Raw genomic sequence first — 17,398 nt, 5'->3', positions numbered from 1 at the left:
ACATATTTTTATTTTTCCGTTGGCACAGGGGATAGAGAGGCAATCACGCAGGTACGTCGTTTGCGTCACATTTTGCAGCTCACAGCGCCTTGGATCTGAAGTCTCCAGCTGTTTCAACATATTTTAAGACAAGAAATACCACAGTTTCTGTCTGGTTTTGCCCCAAATTTTTGGTAGGCTAGATTTGGCCTCATCTTTGTCTGACTTTTCCTCTGTGTTGTGGATTTTAATGGTTTTTTTTAAGATTAAGTTATTTTTATATATAGAGTCCAAAAGACACACACAGGCTATTTTTCCCCTCAACATCCTGATCTCAGTGAATCATTTTACTTTCACATATGCGTGTTTTTGATTTAGTCTGAATTGTTTTTTAAAGCGCACATTTCCTATAAAAAGCACAAATAAACTTTTCAACTTCTAACTGTCTCGGGGTGAATCTTTGTTTTCCACTTCTTGAACTCGGATGCGCGCAGAGAAGACTGAATATAAAGTTGCGTGTGCCTTTTTTTTCGAGGCTAAACTGAGTTGTACCGTATTTGATTCTTTTCACTCTGTCTGTCAAGACCCTAAACGCACGTCTGCCAAGTTTGTTTTCTTAGGTATGACCAATATATTGTGTACAAATCATTTAGTTTTCAACCAAAAGAAAAAGTTTTGCTCATGTGTTGCTGTGGAGTACACAAAACAACTCTGTAGGTTTCCGAAATTACGGGTCAATAATAAGCGTAAATGTTTGTTGAGGATCGTTTGATATCAGTGTGGAGGGACATTTGCGGCTAGGGGCTTTGTGGGGAAGTATAGGGAAGTGAGATGCTTGAATTGGATTCACTGCGATTCACAAAACTGGGAGGCAGACACGTGCGCATTCTACATCGTGTGTTCAAGGGAAGTGGATGCTCGCACGAAGGCCATGCTCTCTCCCGGAGTGGACACAGGGCTGCGCGCTCATCGCGTGAGGAAGTTACTGCAAGCTGCTCCTTCATGACACGTCCCCGCGTGGCCGGCTTGTCGGGAAATCCCGTGCGTTGTGCATTTCTCTCATGGATGTGTGTCTCTTTCTCACGTTTTTTTTTTCCATATGGAAGTTCATCTTATTAAGGTGACACCCCACCCTCCTCAAAACATGCACACGTGGAACTTCATGGGGTCTCCCAGTGCTTACACCTCTGCTGGGGTGCGCTCAAGTGTGCTCTTAAAAATGGGGGGAACATGTGGGGTGGGGGGCTAAAGCTGAAATTATGGCTTAATTGGTCAAACTTTGAGGTTGATGTGTTTTTGGACAACTGAACAAAGTACTGCTTCGGAGTTGAGGCTAACCTTGACTGCAGAGCTTTTGCAGCAACTTTTCTAACAAGGAGGGAAACTCTGAACTACAAAAAGAAAGTGTGAAATCAAATAAAACAAAGTCATTACAGCCGTGAAAATGATGGAAATCATAAGAGTAAATACAGGTAAGACTAAAGCAACAAATAAAAATGAGTAGAAAAATCGCTAGAGGTGTGTTGCGTTTAATTTCTTTCTTCTTTTTTTTGGATTGTTGTAAAATTCCATGAGTGGAGCCGTCTTCTGTTGATGTCTTGAAGCGGGGCATGCGCCCTCCGCAAATGCTTTTTGGGGTAAGGGCTTCCCAGATTAATATTCATAAACAGCAAGCCCAGACCGCAAAAAGATTTGTGAAGGACATTATCTGCTGCTGCTGCTGCTGCTTCTGCTGCTGCTGCTGTCGTCCGACGGAGACTCCGTGACACTCAGATAGTCTGCTCGCTTCCGTGAATTTATCTCCCATCCCGACTCACTCGGTAATATTTCCAGCGTTCGACAACCTGAGGCAAGTATTTCACTCCAAGATACAATAGAAGCCAGATAAAGGGATGCATGAACATAATATTAAAAAAGGAAGTGAGGGAATAAGGGTCTTCAGCTGCTGCTGTTGCAGCTGAGAGCTGTCCAAGGTCCTTGCGCTCTCACTCCCCTCTCCTCCTCCAGTTGATATCCTCCCTTCTCTCCCTCCTCTCCTTTCTCCTCCCTCAACCATCCCTTTCTGCTCTCTCCTTCTTTCCCTGTCTTGCTTATCTCTTTTCCTCAGAAAAACACACGGATGTGCATGGCGCGTGTGATCAGTGGGAGCAGTGCATCGATGCGTTTTGTTGTCAGCGCGCTCGCGCTCTCTGTGTATGATATTCTCGGCTCCGTTGTGCGTCTCCCTATAGTAAAGCGCTTGCTGTCTGCACCCGCTCCAGAGCCCTGGGTGAGGAGGGAGCAAGGCTGTAAACTGCTGGCAATAAAGAGAGCAGGGAGGGATCTCATTGGAGCAAACCAAACCTCGTCATCAACCAATCGGTGTCTCGCTCATACAGGGACCCCCCTTTTAGAAAAAAAGACGGTAAACCAAATTGCGATCTATAGCAAAGTGTATGCTTATGCATTGATTTAGAAATAAAACATTTAATGGTGGTATCAGCAGTATTTTTTTAGATGTTTTCCCCCAATAAAGGTATTTAACCAACATTATCTGGGCTTCATATTGCGACAAGTGACACCAAGCAATGATAACAAAAATAAACAAGATAAATGACGACAAGACCGAGCCATTTTCACCTCATCACAAAGAACGCCCCTTTTTCCTCTAATCACGAGGCAGCTGCAGGCTGCACGGCATTCTGGGAAACGCAAACAGGCGCTCTTAATAAACTGCAACTGCGTCGACCAAGGTGTGGGAATGTTTGCTTTACCTCCCACCTTGCATCAAAACATAAGAGGACGCATCCGAGGCGACTCGTGGTCACCCAGTTCACCGGAGGGTACCACAGCACGACGCGTCGCGGGGGGTTCCGAACGGGGAAGTGGCGGCAAGGGTCCATTCGTGGCTCAGTCTTGCAACATTGTGGTAACAGTGTGGTAAATGTTCTAACAATGTTCAGTTTGTACAGTTTTTTTAGGTTGTAAGAAACCACGCACATGGAGTGCTCTACAAAAGTTTACATATTCGAACAGAGCACGAGCTGCAGAGTTCTCCCTGTTTGCTTTACACATTTGGGCTTTAATGGGATTTTGTTTCTTGTTAGTATAGCTTAGAAATGAAGGCATGGAACGATCAACTTACCTCATTATTACCTGCAACAGTTCCTTTGAGGGTTTTTTTCTGAAAGCCTAACTCTGTCCCCAAAACAAGTCAAGAATCCCTAAGGAGAAGTCCTGTATTAAGGTAGGACGGGTCACGATCCAAAAGTGCCCCAGTCTTCACCCCGACCACTCCCCCTCCTCCAAACTAACTTCCTCCTCTCTCTCTCCGTCCATCAACTAAGCCCCACGATCACTGGTGAAACTACATTCAAGCATGCCAACAAGCAGCAGGGCTGGAAGCAAAAACAAGCTCAGGGGACAAACGACACATTTGGGACTCCGTGGGAAAGGTTGGGGAGGGGAAGGGAAAGGGTTAGTGCCAAGGTCCAGCCCAGACTCCAGACCCCATATTTTTCCTTACATCCCACCCCTCCCTTCCTTCAAGCGCACCCCCTCCCAATGTGGGTATTTTTTCCCTGTCTTTTATTGGGTGGTCTTTTCATTTGCAACCTAGTCAGTCACGATTCTCACCCACCGTCTGCACTGCACAGTGACTGGCTCTCCTGACGCAACCAACGCGCACATCACTCACTTTGGCGGTCACGACTCGGTAATCTGTGTTGTTTTCACCCGAATTACACGTCCGACGTTGCATTACTGGGCAAGATCTGATCCCTGGTGAAGGTTTTGGTGCGTTTTGGCCGAAGATGCTGTGTACATTTTTTTTCATTTGTACTTTCTTAGATGGAGTATTGAATCGCAAGTGGCGTGCAATTTGGATGCTGCATGACAAGGACAGGCGGTAGATGTGTTACTTCATCGATGGTGCGCTGTAGGCTGGGAAATTTGGCTGAAGTCGCGCACTCACCGGACTGTTGTGAGCGCGCTCTCGCGTGCCCTTTAGACTGCAGAGCTGTGCAGTCGCATACTCGTCATTTCTCCAACAGGCACTGATACTGAAAGGGTGATCTCGTCTATTTTGGAGTAGAGACCACGCGAACAGAGCTTCTTCGGTCTCTTGCAACGACTTAGAAAGCAGTTTCACTGAGGAGAGCTCCTAAAACACATAGTCACGTGACCGTTATAAAGCCTTCATTGCATAGTTGTTACTGGTCACACATCTGCACATTGATTGAAAGCCATGGCAACGCTGCTTCGCTTGAAAATGATGGGGAATCTCAAGCTGCTTTGAGTTTCGGGAAGAAATCACGGGGCTCGCGTAAGCACAAGAAAAGTTTATTCAAACAAGTCTGGTCGCTGCTTTTGGAATCCCTTTTTCCCCGTCTCTTAGTTTCATCCCATTCAAACCATACGCAAGAGAATCTCACATATAACATGTTTGTGAAAATTGTCGCCAAAACAGGAAACTTCAAGCATATGCTCCGGGAAAAAACGATTCTGGTTTCCAAACAGGGGAATTAACAAATCTCCTGAAACCCCAACCAGCTCCCGTGCGCAAACACACATGCACGAACACATACGAAGCAACAGCCCACTACTGCCACTTTGGTGTGGTTTCAGCACCACCTCTGCTGGTCAGCTTCCGGGTTTCCCCATGCGGTGCGCCTGGTTTCTGCAGCAGCAACAGCTCCTTCACTTCACCACCACATCCTCTTCCTCTTCTGCCTCCACCGCCGTTTTTCAGTCAACATGACTCTTCTTAAAAAACAAGAAAACGATGGGAAAGGCGTCCTTTAGAGCTGGCCAAAGAAGGGCTACCCTGGCTTTCGCGGTTAAGCATAGGGGAGGGGAGAACGTGATGAAGACTCAACAGCGCCAACAGACAAAGGGAGTTTTTGCTCTAACTTATTACATAAAGAGGGTGATCCCTACTGTGCAGGAAGGGCTGCTTCTGCTAATAAAATAAAGTAAAAATCCATGTGCATGTCTGAGAGCCAACTGTTCTTGTGTGCAGAGACAGAGCAGAGGGAGGGTGAAATTTGGAGAAGAGGAGAAGCATAGGCTCCAAGAGGAATTCACTAAATACACAAAAGTACACAGAATTAAAAGCAGCGTGTGCATATGTGTCACTCACCGTAGCTCATGCTCGTCCTTGCTCTAAACTGCAGAAAAAAGAAAGAAAAAAAGATGAAATACTTTAGAGAAAACTCTGAGAGAAATGCAACAGTTTAAGTCCTCTATTTGTTACTTTAGGCTTACAGGGGTACGTCCAAGTTTGCCCAGCATCGCCTCCTTTTTTATACAAGTGATACCCGTCTGTCTATTTCTGGCGCACGATCCAAACTATGATGCTATTTTTAGGTCACAGCGTGAAGAAGGCAAACTATAAAAAACCCAAACACTCGTAAAGTCAAATTTAAGGAACGCTGCGTAAACTGCGCGCAAAGTAAAACAACATTGCTGCTTCTTCAACTGTGCTTAAAAGCCCAGAGTCCCCTCCGTTGCATCATTGCAGAGATTTTTTTTCAAACACGAGTCTTCGCGCAGAACCGCGTCCCTCTCCGCGATTAAACCCGCCACTTTTCTTCCCAACAACTCAGATCTGCAACTGGCCAAGGCTGCCATTTTCACCGTCTATGTTCGAGATGTCTCTTCAAAAGCTCCTCGTCCCAGTGTGGCACTCGAGAACGCCAAAACAGGTCCGAGCAAACACGCACTACCAGCTGTACAATTTAGTAATTACGGTTTGCTGATGAGAAGAAGGGAGAGGAAGAGGGAAAAATAAATAAAAAGCCAATTTATGTTGAAGGGCTGCGTCAGTTTCTAGGCATTGACGTCACGTTCAGATTCACTCACTTTACAGCCCGTAGAGCCTGATTAAAGACTGCCGCTCTGTGATCAGCCCTGCGAAAATGCACAATGAAAGAAGAAACATATACAGCAGGGAACGAGGAACATGCAGCTGCCAATGTGGCATGGACTATTAGAAGCTTTAGATCAGGTTATCTCCAGGTAAAATAATAAAAAAGAATCCCTCCTCTAACGCTGGAGCATCAGGGTTTCCAGCCAGCCTCCCCCCTCCCTCTCCTCTATCCCTGCCTACCAACCTTGTCTGTATTTATCCCCCCTCCTCCTCCACACACACACATATACAAAAATAAAGTGTCGGTGATGTTTTCTTCTAGAGAATTTATATCCCAGCATCCAGTGAATTTGGCGGGCAAAACATTCAGAAAACACAAGGAGTCAGTGGCAGCTCCACATCTCCTATATTTTCACCGGCCATGCCCACGCATCAGACCCTGCTCACCCACAGATAAGACCCACGGGGAGTGGATTGTCCGTGCAAGGGCGCAGCAATAAACCTTCCGTGTTCACCTTTCTCTAAACAACATTTTTACTTTACATCTTTCTTTTACATTCAACGTCTGCGTTCATCTGCATATTGAAGATATTTACAGAGAGGGGTGAAGCAGATAGCACAGGGTGGGGGCTGGAAATAAGGCTAGTGAGTATCCTGAATGAGTGGCATCCTAGAAAAGTCGTCTCTCAGAATGGAAAAGGGCTGCGCCCGTCGCATCGGTGCGTGCTATTTTTATCCCTGCCTGTAGGCCAACTGTACACTGTTGGAGTCTGTGCTAGTACTTATAGGCACTGTGGACTGATTGTGCCCCTATAGACAAACACAAGAAAGAAAAAGTAGATAGATTCTGTGGCATTCAGTTTGTTTTATTTAGACAAGAAATTGGAGAAAAAATATGTAAAGATCAGGAAAACAAGTAATGGAAGAGGATCTACTAACGACCATCATAAGCCACACTCTGCACGCGCGTGCACATACATATACTAAATTGCCTACACACATCCAAGCACAACTCCCAGTAGACCACGATCATTTAATCGAAGAGCAGTATCAATGGGAGATGAAGCGGGAATTTCTCACTGTAATACTCTCAGATTCCCACAAGGTGTCGACAGAATCAACATGAGATCCTTCTTGGTAGGTTATAGGTGCCAGTAAAGGAGATTTGGTCGGAGAGGTAAAATGTGTATGATCTTAAGTTGAACTGAGAAGGTTCCTCCCTACAGGCATCCAACCAAGTGAATTGATGGGGAAACCGGTTTTGCAGTGTTTGTAACACTGAATACAGGTTGTTGTGTTTTCTATTGTTTCCTATATAAAAAGTGTACTAAAAAGCTTAATTATTATGTTTTTTCCTAAGCTCAGTTAAGAAGAACAAGAGACCACGAGAGAGTGCTTTTAATAATGCTGATAGGCTTAAGACAGTCAATGAATTCTTATAGGTTTACATTGATAAACTTCGCTTGTGTCATGTTTTTCCCACCCTTACATTAGCGCACTTCAATGCAGCTCAGAGCTGCTGAATATTAAGGAAAAAAAGACAATTCAGAGCGTTCAAGATTCATAAATCTATTTAAAATGTTTACCAAAACAAAAGACAGATAAAACTCGACGCCAGTTTATAGTAGTATAGTTTATAAGCTTGGTTTGCTGTCTTGCATTGAATATAGAAATATATTAATAGAAATGCAGAATTTATTATCAATTTAATCAGCAGGAGTGAAAAAATATATTTCCAAAGTTTAACTATACCACTTTGTTGTTACTAGGCATGCATGCAGGCAAACCTGCATAAACTGAGGATTTCCATCACGTGAGTAGTCGTAATACGCGGAGCCCCTTTCCCGTGCATGCAAAATTCAACCCGCTGAGCCAAACACCAGTCAAAGCAAAAACATTGACAGGGATCAAAGTTTACAAGCTTTTTAAGCATTTTTCCTGCTAAATACAAACTTGAAAAATTATGCTCCGTGAATCATTGGTCTAAAAATGTCTCTGAATCTTAACAGAAACGTGCTGATGTTGAGGTCTGTAACTCTGTTATCAGGAGCACTGTAACATTCATCGTCAGAGCAACATGTAATTATCCGTCATAAAATATTTGTCTAATAATAATGATGATGATAAAAACATCAGGAGAAAACCTGTTTCATTAGTTAGATTAGTTAAAACGACCCCCCCCCCCCCCCCCCATGTAACTGTTTTGGGATCCCCACCACCACCCAACGAAAGACACTTACCTTCGTGATTACTTTTTTTTCTTTTTAAAGTCGTTAAAGTCAACGTTAATGCTAACTGAGACACGACAGCGCAGGGCAGCGTGTAGTCTTCCCCCGTGCGTCAGGGTGGAAAATGTCCGATGTGCGTCGTCTTCCTGCTCCGGCGGAGATTGAGATGTTTGTTGTTGCAATTTGAGATTCAACCTGTAACCTATTCAAAAGAAATGTGGGTTGGAGGAGGGGGGGAGAGATAGGGTTTGAGTGTTGAGAGGTTGATCGGAAAGGAAAGAGCAAATCCAAATGTTAGCCCATTGAGGAAGAACCAGACAGGGGGTTTCCGACATGCAGGGAGACGCACTCACGGTTCATCCTCACAGCGCAGACACTTTGTGTCTGTGTGCGCTTCGGTGTCTTCCTGTGTGAATGACTTGCAGGAGGAAAACATGAATGAGGAGGGAAATGCGCGACTCTGAGTCCACATTGTTATTGGAATTCACGAACGAAGAGATCTCCTGGAGCAAAGACGCATTCAGGAAATCTTTAACAAAGGAAAAGGCTGCACGTGCTTCTCAAAGACCAGACCCTTGTCTTCCTTATGGGCCTGTGCATCTCTCTTTCTCTAGTCCTCTTCCCCAACAGTGTGCTATTGACCTGCATTGACGTCATTGCGTCATTAGGTATCCCTTAGAAACACCGACTTTTAAAAATAGCATCAAATTAATTCAGCTGGCAAGAAAAATGGGGTGGGGTTTGTAAGTGCTTGGGTTGGGGTGTTCGGGGTGAAGGGGGTTGTGGGCAGCTGTGATTGCATGTTTTATTCGGAGTTTTTTTTTACCTCCATTCAGCCCCATTGTCAAACTGGAGCAGACATCAATATCTCAGCGCGAGCCACTACGAGTTCAATGTGGAGTCCCAGTGAAGGCAAAAAAAAATACATCACGAAATTATACTTGTCGTGTTTGTATATGAAAGTACACGGAATTAAAAAACAGAATTAACTAAAACTGATGTTAAGTGGCCTCAGCAAACGGGTCATACCAGTCAAAATAGGTTCGTCTCTGTCATTTTTTGGTCCCCTGTGTCTTTCTGGCTCCTCGGATCTATAAATATCTTCCAACCTCCAGCTGACTATGCTAAAACCGTTTTCCTAACCAACAACCCCTTAAAGCCATAAACAAGATAGAACAGAAAATACACAAAGTGCAAATTCAAAAGGTTACACTTTTTTCGTAGCATGTTTTAATAAATACTTTCAACAAATGCCCCAAAAAAGTTTTTACAAATGTAGAATCTCGTTAAATTTAGGCTACCACAGAGAATTACTTTCAGAATAATAAATTGAATAACAACTATTTTTAATCAAATAAATTTGGAAGGTGAGTGATAGAACCATCGACTCCAGTAACGTTGAAAATACAGTAAGTGGTTACATCCTAAGAATGGGACTTAAAAGATTTTGGATTCTCCAAGGTCACTAAAGTCAGATTCCAGGAGCTATCCGTGGTGCTGAAATGTCATTGCGTTGGTCACGTGTTGGTTTCTGTTTTCGTTTCGACTCCAGAACTTTATCTTGTGTTATCGTAAGAATGTTTTACTGTCTCTTTAGTGCAAATATTTCTGTTATTACTCATTAATACCAAGTTAAGTTACAAAAAGATGGAGTTTACTGTAAGCTTTAAAAATAGATGTTCAGAAAATTCTACACAACTAAACCTTTTTCTACATTAATTTTTAGAAAATGTGCAAATTATACTTTTTTTGCAGTTTTTTTTTACAAACAAAATGCTGCTAGTTTGCAAGAAATCTCTCGGAATACATTTGATTTTTTTCTGTGTGAGATACTAACATTACTCTTAACACTGGCCTGAAAATTTCCCTCAAGAGGTCTGATTCTTTTAGAACATATGAGAAGAAAAACACAATAAGAGAAAGAGGAGAAGACCAAGACCAAGAGGGAATTAAAGAAGTAAGCATAGAGAGTTTAGCCAAAGTGCTTTACAGTTAGAAATTAAAAATCAATTTCATGATTTATCCTTTTGAGTTGAGAGTTACACATTAAAAATAACTTAGGGCGGTGTTTCATGTCCGCAAGCCATTTGGTACCACACCTTTCAAGAAAACATGTTCAAATCAGGGTGTGATGGTGTTGTGTAGGTGAAGTGTGTCACCATTGACAGAGAGGAAAGGTGGTCTTGCAAAAAAAAGGATAAATAACAATCTAAACCTCACTTTAAGAAAGAAATACACACGTGCTGCATATAAGTATCTCCCTCAGTTCAGGTAAGCATCTTCTGATGAACACTTAAGTCATCAGGGAGCCCAGCAACTGCAGCTGATGTCTATCTAATTGGAGCCTATTCAACAAATAATGATAAAATCATGATAATTTTAGAAAACAATTACTAGTACAGACATATTTCTGGAGGCAGAAGGTGTGAAATGTGTGATCACAAGTCATGATGGAAAACAAACATGGGGAGAAATGTATCACAGAAGACGTCATCGTCACCAGTGGAAGTCACGCAGCATTTAGGGGTCAGTGCCAAGGCTGATGACAGACTCAGATAGGCAGAGATCCTGGGTGTGACTAATAAACTCCAACCATGGAAAGATATTGTTGCGTCCTTTCCTTCTTCTTAACATAAACAAATGAATCAAGCTGTGACAACAAAATAAAAGTCTTTCCTTCATTAAAACAAGCTTTAGCCAGAGTGGATCCTATAAGCATGTTGATAAGTAAAAATATCTTCCTGCACGTATAATTTGGCTGTCTTTTCCTCATGGATCCCTGTTTTTATGTGTAGGAGTGGATATCTCTTGTACATGTGCGGTGCTCAATCATTTGGAAATCTCCTTGAAGTCAAAGTTTTTTCTTCAAGTTCATTCATCTTTTTAGAATAAGTGGCGGTTTATTTGTCTTTTTTAGGCTGCAGGGAATAAGGACAATCATACAAGCTAAAGACAAAAAAGGTTAAAAGCAGCGGTCTGCAACCTGAGGCTCTGGAGCCATATGTGCTTTCTTTATCCGTCCTACGTGGCTCCTTGGCTTTGAAGAAAAATGCTAGTAATTTCATTATATAATGGGCTTACAGTTTTTGTGAAATTCTTTTAGTTCATTAAGTTTAGTGTTTTTTTGGATTTCCATACATCGGATAACTGAGTAAAATAATGTTAAAAGGTTCAATCTAATGCCAGAGTGGTGCATTATTTGAATAAATTTAAAAGACATACTATGATTTTCTGCTGCCCAACAGTGTCTAGCTGGGGTGCAGAGGGAAAATATAGTATGGAACTGCACGGACATGTGTAACCCTTGTGCTATCTTAGATGACCCCACCCTTACATTGACGTGTTCTCCCTACCATGACAAAAGTGGATAAAGGTGGAAAGATTTCGTGCAATCCATGGACACCAGTGAAGATCACAAATCATTGAAGAAAAAAGGTTCAGAGCACTGTCTAGTGGGTCTAGATGACCCAACTCCCAATGTTAGAGTGCCTTGGATATAAGGGATAAAGTGATAATGATAGAAAATGCTATGTCTGACTTGATTTTGTTGGATTCTTAATTCAAGTTAATCTGCTGCAGCAGGAGGATCTTATTTTACACAGGGTGGGTTTTGTTTTGAGGGTAAAAAAAAGAAATTCAAAATAGATTTATACAGAAAAATATAAAACACAGTTTTTGTTGTTGTTCACCTTTCAGCACATCCCCTCATGAGTTGCTATAGTAATCGGCTTTCACTGATACACACATTTGGTTTGGCAAAGAACCTTCTGACACAACCCAGTATTTTATCTGGACTAGGGAGCGGCACAGGGGGACCCAGACCTGGGCCCAGAAATATGGAACACTGTTAATTTTCACCTTTTGTAAATATTTAAAAGCCACATATAAAAACGGCTGAATATCCACAAAAACATAAATAAAGTGTATTTTTCTAAACATTGGGTTTTGATGGCTCTTGGTGGGTTTTGTTCAGTAAAGAAACTGGACCAAATGGCTCCTTTAGCATAAAAGGTTGCAGACCCTTGGTTTAATAAATCGTTCATAGAGAACTGCTTTAACACAAAGCCCATTTTTTGTTTACGTGTTGTGGAAATTTTGAGGGAAAAGTTTAAAATGAACATTCAAAAAGTGGAATTTGATGCTGACTGAGTTTTTAGTATTTGCAATGAAAAGACTTTAAATGTAATTAGCAAACACCTAAACTACATCACATTACAGGATTGTATGTGAGACTGTGGATTTTAGTGTTCAGGGGCTTATGTTGTTTTCTTTGAAATTCAGGTCCAGCTTAAGGAACCCTCCTGTGTCCTTTCCTTTCCCTCTTCCCCTTCACCTATTTATTTTTCCATTTCTCCTACCTACATGATGTCAATGGAAGCAGAGCTATAGTGCTATTAATAGAACCCTTCCCTGATACACACACACCCACACACACACTGATGCACACTCTGACAGGCGTGTGTGTACTGTATGTGTTTGCTTTCCATGCTGGGTTAGTGCCCGTGCAGCGTACTTCCCTCCACACCAGAGGTAGTATTGTGTTTGTGCGTGGTGGTGGTGGTGGTGGGGGGGGGGGGGGGGGGCGCTGAATATTGCGATGGCTGGATGAATAGAAGGGCGCGTGAATGGATGAGTGGAAAAACCATTGAGAGAGACGGGAGCGAGCCTGCCAGCTTCTAATTCTGTTTTTGACTGTTCATTCACTCACCTATAGTCATTCATTCATCCTTTTCCCACTCACTCATTCACACAAGTCCCCCTGCAGAGCGCATGAATGGCCGAGCAGACTGGTTGCATATGGGGAACCCACCAGTTTACGCAGCGCATGTGCAGCTGCCACCCATTTTTTCTATTTATGTATATATATTTTTTATCTGTGTTTGTTTTGTTATATGATCCAGTGGAGGTTGATGAGAGTGGACGTCCATGCTCGTACGCGTAAGGAGGGGTAGGTGGGCAAATCTAATGCGTAAAGTCTGACAGGACAATCGAGTACACAGTGTTCCTTTAGTATGAGTTTTGGGTGCTGGGTGTACTGACGAAGTGCTCCTCCTCTGTCCATGAGTCCCTCTGTATATCTTGACATTCACGTACTCGATTACGTAAAGTAGAAGGGAGGTCTGTGCGCGTGCCGAAGGTCTGCCTCCACCAGCACTGAAAGAACTACATAAATAAAACAAACATTGTTTGGTTGATTAGTTTGTTTTTATTCAAATGAGAAAAGCTGGCAAAGAAGTTGACATAAAAAGCCTTAATCAGTTCCCCCCTACTCTATGAGACTTTTGGGGGGGGGGGGGGGGGGGGTGTCATGACACTAAACAGATCTATTTGAATCCTATTTCCACGTCCTTTAAAAGAAATAGGCAGATGAAAAGGCAGTTCTTCCTTTATTTAACGGGGCACTCGGTGCATCGTGAGCCTGCATCGTGAGCTATATTCGTCCGTTTATTCCTGTGCCTCCTACGGAAATAAATCATGTTTTCATGTTTTCTTTCCTCTGTCTGTGGTGCATTTGGTATAGAGAAGATTTAGTATTTATAGCGAAACTGTGTACATCCAGGCGGCCACACGTGCAGCAGCCGCTTCCCTGCACTCCTGCTGAAGTTGACATGTTAACACTCACTGGCTGCTATATTTAGCCCAGCCTCACAGTGCTGTTACTATTCCCAGCATTGTACATGAGGGGGAGGATGGTGCGGCGCTTTTTTACCTTTCTTTTTATAATGAAAGAGAAGATAAAGTTCCCTTTTCACAACTGTTTTTTTCTTTGCATACACACACCAACCTGTTTTCTGACAATGAAACCAGATTACTTCAGGCACGTTGCGGTTAAGCCTGTCACGATTCCAAAATACCAGAGTTAAGGACAAAGAAACAGTTGATAAATGTCCATCATTACCACGACTGAAGCATCTCTGAAAGCACAAATGAGAGATCCACTATTGGCACGATGCGAAAGTCCAAATAAACTTTTTCAAATAGCTTTAATGCCAAAGATAAAAAAAAAAATCTGCAGTGATTTTTCAAATTTCTCTAAAAACTGGAGTGCTGCTCTGATGCTCAGCACCACGGACAGCTCCTCGACACTTTTGTCCGCTCTTGACTGTTTATAGAAGGATCAGGCATACAAAGGAAAAGTCATTATGAACAAAATCTATGTATGTTACAAAGTTATTATGTCGCTAAATGTGATTATTGATGTATTTAGAGATAAACAAATAACACACCATCCACTTTAAAACTTTACTAATCAGAGGACACAAATAAACCATCTGATTCATAGTCTAGACAAACAATTTGGCATCATGCAGTCATTTAATGTGCTGCATAACTAAGACTGAAATATACAAGCCTTGTACAAAACTGCTTGGTTAGAGACAAACATATGCTCAACCAAACACCCATGACAAAATGATCACCTGCAGGTGTGTCAGGGCCGATGACGGCCGTATACTTATCTAACGCTTTTCTATTTTGCTTTAAGGCCCAAAATAATTTACAGTCCCAGTCCAATTCATCTACGAACATTCACACACTGATGTCACCTCCACCAACCTATAACCACCAGGGGCTATGTGGGGTTCAGTGTCCAAGGACACTTCGACACATGGGCGGACAGAGTACAAACCGAGTCTGCGATCTTCCGAGAAATCAACCACTTTATAACGACTGACCCAATGAAAGGAGACGCCTTTTGTCAGTTTGCTGCTCTGAAACTCTCCGTAAAGGATTGTTCTCACGGAAGCAGACCTTCCAGCGCAAAATGATGGAGAGGGTTTTTTTAGCCATAGCGTGGACTCCATTGGAGATTGTCTGCAAATGGGAAATATTTAGGAAAGAGGCACAAGTTTACCCTCAAGTTATGCTGTAGGATCCATCCAACTTCTAAGCCTGATTACTCCCTTTTCCAGCGACACAGGGTTGCTGGAGCCTATACCTACCAATTGCTGGGCAAAGGTTGCTGGTCTGTTGCAGGGCCACACAATCACACTCACTCACATCCACACATAGGGACAAGTAAGAATCACCCATCAACGGAGGCATGCTTTTGGCCTTCGTGAGGAAGTTGGAGTGCCCGAAGAAAACCCACACATTCATAAGGAGAACATGCAAACTCCACACAGAAAGAACCCAGTAGGGATTTGAACGAGGGTCATCTCAGTGTGAGGAGAGTGATGACCCCTGCATCACTGTGCCACTATATGATTCTATAGACAACAAAACAATCTAAGGGGGAAATTTCAGACTGATAACTTAGTAATCAAGCCTAACATCATAGTTTATAAAAGACTAAGCAGAAAATGATTGCACAAGTGGGAACTATTTGATCAAGGTTTCTTCTTTTGATGAATAGCTTCACTTGAATTATTAAAGTCATTACAAATCACATGACTGTAAGACCGACATTTGGACAAATATCAGCTGTTCAACCACTCACAGAGACCAAGCTTATGGATGCTTTGTGGTCACAGAACCTGATGTGACATGAAGTGCAGGTGGGCTGTTCAACAGGACATTGATCAGAGTCACAGAAACATAACAGAACAGTTTGGAAAAGGGTTGCAGTGGTTAGATCTCAACTTGACTGAATCGATGTGGCAGGACTTTAGGTGTCTTTTCATAAACAAAAGCCAGTGAAACTCAATGAACTGAACCTATATTATAGAGTAAGGCATCAATGAAAGACCAACAAAATGAAACAAAAAAAAAAACACTAAGAGCAATAAAATGTTATTCTTTAAGCCAAGTGAGTTGTTACTCATTCCTAAGTGTCATACTGATAAAATTGCTTTCAGTTTTTGGGACCTTTCTGTAGTTTTTATGTTCTCCTTGTGCATGTGTAGGTTTTCTCTGGGCACTCTGGTTTCCTCCCCCAGTCCAAAAACATAATTCATAGGTTGATTGATTACTCTAAATTGTCCCTATAGGTGCGACAGTGAGAGTGTATGGGTGCGTGATTGTGTAGCCAGGCTGGCAACCTATGTACTCCCCCTTCGCCCAATAGTAGCCAGGTTAGGCTCTGGAAGCCCTGTGACCCTGAAAGACATAAGCGGGTTAAAAACATGTATGACAGACAATAGACAGTTACCAGGCTCCCTGTTATCATCATCCGTAGGTCTGATGAGGATATGAGACCTTTGTAAGTAAAGAGAGAAAGATCTTTCATTTTGTGTGGAGTCCTGTACACCCTCTTCTTCTTTATTGGCTGCACGGTTGGGAAGCCAAATGCAGTCTTCACTGGTGTTTGAACGTAAAGACTCCACCTGGACACTGCAGGTATCAGTGATGTGTAAAGTATGCCATCTTCATATCACAATTCTGTCTGCAATTCACAAAGAGTGGAAATTTAGGACCAGTGTAATAGAAAAAAAGCTTTCTGTTTAGGGTGGTTGTAGAGTCTGCCTCGGGTGTGTGTTGTTACTGTATTAAGGCATTGTTTTATGACCACAAACAACAACATCCACTCCCGAAGGTTGTTAATAATGTGAGGAAACCCGTCTAGTTCCACCAAGTGCTCCAGAACTATCGATTTCCCTTCACTTCTCCTCTCACGTGGGCTGCTACAGTCATCCCTTCCTCCTCTCTTTCTCTCTCTGAGGGTCGTCTTCGCTTCTTTTCCTGCTGCTGCCGCCCACTCCTCCTCCACCATTTGATTATTTTCAGCTCCGCCATGTGTGTATGTGTGTGTGTGTGTAGTGCCAGGCGTTTGCTGGCTGACTGGCTGGCAGGCTGGTTTGGGAAATACCTGGTCACGATCAATAGAGGGGGCTTCTTTCTGGTCTTATGGCTCCTCCTACTGTTCTGAAAGTGGAACTGTGGTGCCTTGTGAAGTCAGCACCGAGAAATTTACAAGAAAGAAAAGAGGAAAAACAGACTCGCACTATCATAGTGACTTACTGAAAATGTTCAAATAATGAAAATAGCAGAAAGGATTGACTGAATATAATAAGGATAATTTATAAATATCCATAGAAAGACAGATTCATTGGCATTTAAAGGTTTATAATAATTTCCTCTCATCTTTTCCTTTATGTTGATTAATATAAAAGTGGAAATCATTTAAGAAGCCTTATGTGGCACACTCATGATAAAAATAGATTTGAGGGATAGCCCTGGTCTAGATCGCCCTCTAGAGGTGAAACTCTGTCAAGACAAATTGCGTCGTGGATGGTTACATTTCAGTGCAAATTACCTGGAATTCTTCAGAGTTGCTTTCTCTAAAGACGCTTTACTGTGAAATGATCTAGAAGTATCAGTGTACTGAATTATATACAAAATGTAAGGAACTTTGCGTTTGGTTCTTTGACAAAACAATATTTATTGACATAAACCTGTTTATTTA

The 17,398-nt window shown here is 42.5% G+C and overlaps 1 long non-coding RNA gene across 2 annotated transcripts in view; it reads right to left on the bottom strand.

Annotated features, from left to right (window-relative positions):
- The window catches only part of LOC105354181 (uncharacterized), a 32,762-nt gene extending 24,077 nt beyond the window's left edge, over window positions 1-8,685 (bottom strand). The window contains exons 1-3 of one of the 2 annotated variants that reach the window (XR_002290364.3): window positions 8,409-8,685; window positions 8,068-8,257; window positions 5,099-5,126 (exon numbers count right to left, since the gene is read on the bottom strand). This is a non-coding gene — a long non-coding RNA (uncharacterized LOC105354181). Of the gene's footprint in view, window positions 1-5,098; window positions 5,127-5,223; window positions 6,056-8,067; window positions 8,258-8,408 lie in introns of those variants that run through there. The other variant, XR_002290363.2, reaches the window with a different exon arrangement.
- Window positions 8,686-17,398: the final 8,713 nt, after the last annotated feature.

Source organism: Oryzias latipes, chromosome 6, assembly GCF_053564925.1.
Source record: "Oryzias latipes strain Hd-rR chromosome 6, Olatipes_Hd-rR_3.1".
Taxonomy (NCBI): domain Eukaryota; kingdom Metazoa; phylum Chordata; class Actinopteri; order Beloniformes; family Adrianichthyidae; genus Oryzias; species Oryzias latipes.
This window is presented reverse-complemented; position numbering and strand designations above follow the sequence as displayed.